The sequence below is a fragment of the Conger conger genome, chromosome 15 (assembly GCF_963514075.1).
Source record: "Conger conger chromosome 15, fConCon1.1, whole genome shotgun sequence".
NCBI lineage: Eukaryota > Metazoa > Chordata > Actinopteri > Anguilliformes > Congridae > Conger > Conger conger.
In genome coordinates, this window is record NC_083774.1 from 4694100 (window position 1) to 4699099 (window position 5000).

General features: G+C 49.0%; 1 protein-coding gene across 1 annotated transcript in view; it reads right to left on the reverse strand.

Annotated features, from left to right (window-relative positions):
• Positions 1 to 5000, reverse strand: part of ldlrad3 (low density lipoprotein receptor class A domain containing 3) — an 85752-nt gene that overhangs the window by 44847 nt on the left and 35905 nt on the right. The gene's annotated exons all lie outside the window — the stretch shown is intronic.

The following is a 5000-nucleotide window of genomic DNA, read 5'->3' on the forward strand; positions in this document are numbered from 1 at the left end:
CATCCAGAGGTGGTCACCCATCCCGATACACCTCTGAGGATCGGGCAAAAGCTGGCAGCCAAACTCTGCCGAAAAAAAAACAGCTCAAGCTTGGTTTTGAAAGAGCTGGTAGCTGGTTGACCAAGACCAGCTCTCAGCTCGACATGGTTTAGCTGGTTTGGTCAGTTCAGAACCAGCTCCCAGCTCGACATGGTTTAGCTGGTTGACCAGTTCAGACCAGCTCCCAGCTCGACATGGTTTAGCTGGTTTGGCCAGTTCAGACCAGCTCCCAGCTCGATATGGTTTAGCTGGTTGACCAGTTCAGACCAGCTCGAGCTGGTTGACATGCTTTAGCTGGTTGACCAGTTCAGACCAGCTCGAGCTGGTTGACATGCTTTAGCTGGTTGACCAGTTCAGACCAGCTCTAGCTGGTTGCTAGTGGATACTCAGCCAGACCAGCTTTACGACCATCTTGAGCAGCTTAATTTTACAGCCGAATCTGACTGTGTTTACACTACACTTGTGTGTGCACTTCACGTAAGTCAATGAAAAATTACCATACACACGGTAATCTGGGAAAATTGTAATTAAAACGATTCCGCATTAGGTGCACGAAGGCAATATCGTCACATTAAACGCCGGTACAAGTAAACAAACGAAACAGGAATCATTTGCAGTAATGGGTAGTAGGGTAATGGGTAATTATGAATTGGCAACACTCATTAACCACGAGAAACAAGCAAAAACAAGCGGAAAACAAGCATCATTTATCTCTCTGGGCCCCCCCCCACCCCCCGTGTACCACGCCAACTACGGCTAACTGTTAGCGCTGAGATCCCAAGCTCAAACCCTCAGGCCCATCTGTAGGTGTTTGGAGTGTTCCAGCAAACAAGTGCTTAATTCAAGCCATTGATTGGCTAAGGAGTCAACAGGCCTCATTTGCAAGGCCTAATCTGGTTGCCGGTCGAAAGAAAACCACATAAACAGTTACTAAACTACAAATGTAAATGGTAAAAAAAAAACTAAAATTCCCTTCATGATCTTTCCCCAGACTCGCCCATCACAATACACATTACATTACAATACATTATTGGCATTTGGCAGACGCTCTTATCCAGAGCGACGTACAGTTGATTAGACTACGCAGGAGACAATCCTCCACTGGAGCAGTGCAGGGTTAAGGGCCTCGCTCAAGGGCCCAACGGCTGTGTGGATCATATTGTGGCTACACCGGGGATTGAACCACCGACCTTGTGGCTCTCAGTCAAGTACCTTAAGCACTACACTACAGCCCCAACTGCCCCAGCCTGCCCTCTAGGCTCTTCTGATTCCGACAGACTCACCGTCCCTTCGACCAATCACTGCCCAGCGTGTGACCAGGACGTTCGCTCTGAAGCCCTCAGGCTCTGAAATTCACTTCCTCTGCAGATAAGGTCTGCTGACACTCGACATACCCTTCAGGCATGGCTAAAGACACGTCCGCTTCAACGGGCCTATTGTGTAGACTAATCATTTATGGCTGACTGTAACTGGTCTCTCCGGGTATTGGGGTGGCACAGTAGCACAGTGAACAGCACTGTCGGCTCACAGCAGGCTGGAATCCCTGGGAGGAGTTTGCATGTTCTCCCCGCGTCTGTGTATGTTGCGGTATTACGATGAAATAAAAAATAAAAAATAATAATTTTTAAAAGATGATGATCAAATAGGCCCTGGTCCTTATCTTTGTTGTGCAGGTAAGCAGTGGAAATTGTACTTCCCTCTAGGGTCTTTCAGAGCACTTATCCCTGGTTATGGCTATGCACTTTGCATTTTGTTGAACGACGCTCTGGATGAGAGTGTCTGCCAAATGCCATTAATGTAATGTAATGTAATATAATGAAATGTTTCCTCCAGGTACTCCGGTTTTCTCCCACAAGGGCGGCCTGTAGCCTAGGGGTCAAAGTACATGACTGGGACATGCAAGGTCGGTGGTTCGATTCCCGGTGGAGCCATGATAAGATCCGCACAGCCGTTGGGCCCTTGAGCGAGGCCCTTAACCCTGCATTGCACCAGGGGGGGGATCGTCTCCTGCTTAGTCTAATCAACTGTACGTCACTCTGGATAAGAGCGTCTGCCAAATGCCAATAATGGAATGTAATGTCCAAAGGCACGTGGGTATTGCTGTAAAAGAGCATGTTTCAATTGTGTGCTGTATAAATAAAGGTTAATTAATAAATAAATAAATATTCACTTCACTGTAAGGCTATGAGTGCCATGGCCATAGTATTGTTCAGTTATGATTGACCCCTGTGCATTTATAAGTGATAATGTGCACTAATGGTTCGTTTCCAAAGGCGTGGGCGGGCATGCAGTTCACTGGGGTGACAGTGCTAAAGGGAATCAGCTCAGAACAGATCTCTGTAAAACAAACAATGAAGCAATGAAGCATTATTTAATCTAATCTAATCTAATATAAACTAATCTAATCTGATGTGATCTAATCTGATCTGATCTGAAACCTGGTCTGGCTCACAGCGCTGTGAGGTCACATGAGGCTGTTTCCCCGGGTTACTGGGAGGGAGGGGGTGGGGGTGGGGGTGGGGGTGGGGGTGGGGGGGGGTTGAATGATGGGGAAGAGGGAAAGTGTGTAGGAAGACCTCTAGATGCACATTAATCTATGAAGGGACTTTAGGGAGAAAGAGAGAGAGAGGGGGAGAGAGAAAGAGAGAGAGGAGGGAGAGAAAGAAGGGAGAGGGGGGACAGAGAGAGGGATAGAGGGGAGAGGGGAGGGGGGAGAGGAGAGGGGGGAGAGGGGAGAGAGAGGGAGAAAGAAGGAATTTTGAATTTTAACAATCCTTTATTTACACTCCAAAAATACCAATGACATGACATAAACAAAAATTAGAAAATAAAGCATATGAAACAATCCATAAAAAACGAATTCTATTCTCTCAACCTATTCCATCTGTAAAACAAAGCCTCCCTCCCTGCACTGAACATAAAAGATCTTTATAACGCCAGACGCGCTCAAACGCATTCAAACTCTCCATCACTTCATAATATTTATACACCACCCTTATTCTCCCCCTGCACATACCCCTGAAAACCCCCCTGAAAACCCCAATCACATCCTGGTCGTCTCCTTCACCAATCATCTTCTTTCGGCTCATATAAACTGACATTTAAGCTCGTCCAAGAAAGAAATTAATAAGATGGCACTTTGCCCCTTTTTGCTTATATGGGAAACCAAGGGAGACAGAGAGGGGGGGGGGGGGGGCAGGAGAGAGAGTCCACAAAAATATGCCTGAACTTTGAAAGCCCACCAAATGCTCCCCTATTTATTAGGAGAACATTAAAAAATGCACGCAGTTTAGTATGTCAGAATGCATGTCCACAAATACTGTATGTTCCTGTGTTCAATGGTGTATGTTCAATGCTCTTTTTGTGCTTGGCAACATAAAATGCATCTTGTCATGCCAATAAAGCATTTTGAGGGGGGGGGGGGGGGAGAGAGAGGAACGGGGAGAGAGAGAGGGGAACGGGGAAGAGAGAGAGAGAGAGAGAGAGAGAGAGAGGGGGGAACAGGGGGAGAGAGAGAGGGGAACAGGGAAGAGAGAGAGGGGAACAGGGGAGAGAGAGAGGGGAACAGGGGAGAGAGAGAGAGAGAGAGAGAGGGGGGAACAGGGGGAGAGAGAGGGGGGAACAGGGAAGAGAGAGAGGGGAACAGGGGAGAGAGAGAGAGAGAGAGAGAGAGAGGGGAACAGGGGGAGAGAGAGAGAGAGAGAGTTGGGAACGGGGAGAGAGAGAGAGAGAGAGAGTTGGGAACGGGGGAGAGAGAGAGGGGAACAGGGAAGAGAGAGAGAGAGAGGGGAACAGGGAGAGAGAGAGAGAGAGAGAGGGGAACAGGGGGAGAGAGAGAGAGGGGAACAGGGGGGAGAGAGAGAGAGAGGGGAACAGGGAGAGAGAGAGAGGGGAACAGGGGGAGAGAGAGAGGGGAACAGCGGGAGAGAGAGAGAGGGGAACAGGGGGAGAGAGAGAGAGAGAGAGAGAAAGGGGAACAGGGGGAGAGAGAGAGAGAGAGTTGGGAACGAGGGGGGAGAGAGAGAGAGAGAGAGAGAGAGAGGGGAACAGGGGGAGAGAGAGAGAGAGAGAGAGAGAGAGGGGAACAGGGGGAGAGAGAGAGAGTTGGGAGCTTGAAGAGGAGTGGGGGCCAGAGGACGCCCTCACAATGAAGAGTCACAGACGCACTAATTAAGACCAAACTGGGAACTGCGTTGGGAGAGAAATGGGCCGACACAGAAACTGGGAGGGGTGCCTTTACTTTTCAGAGAGACAGAGAGGTGGGGGGGGGGGGGGGGCACTTTGAAGGTGACATGAGAGAATTTGGGACTGGGAGGTGGGAGGAGAGAAGGGGGGGGGGGGGGTCCCTGAAGCATTTTACCTCATTAAGGCGACAGAAACACACAGTCGCTCGTTACCGTGGTATTCCTCTCTCTCATTAAACAGCCGCGCACGGAGAGGCGCTGAGGAGATTAAAGCCAATCCATCAGGTTCTTATCTGGCGCCCCACTCTGGTTTTTATCTCCCCACCCCCCTTGCTAGTGATTTTAACGACGTTTTGTCAATTTTACTGTACGGAGTGTGTGTGAGTGTGTGTGTGTGTGTGTGTGGGGGGGGGGGTCCTTTTGTGTCTGAGGCTGTGAAGATGTAAGTGTCGGAGGAAGAGAGGAGGAGGTGCTGAGGGAGGAAGAGGAGGAAGAGGAGGAGTGAAGACTGCGGAGGAAGGAGGAGATGGAGGTGGAGGAGATGGATGGATGAGACAGAGGTGGGGAAAGTGGTGGAGGAGGAAGAGAAGAGATGAAGAGGGAAAGATGGAGGGCGAGAGGGAGGACATTGAGAGGGAACTGATGAAGGAGATGAAGATGCGCTGCGAAAACCAAAACAAATCTCTCAAACTCAAACAAAGTATCTTTGTCTTTGATTTCAACTTAACATTTTTGCAAAATAATACAAAATATTGCCAATGAGATGAGACAGGTGAT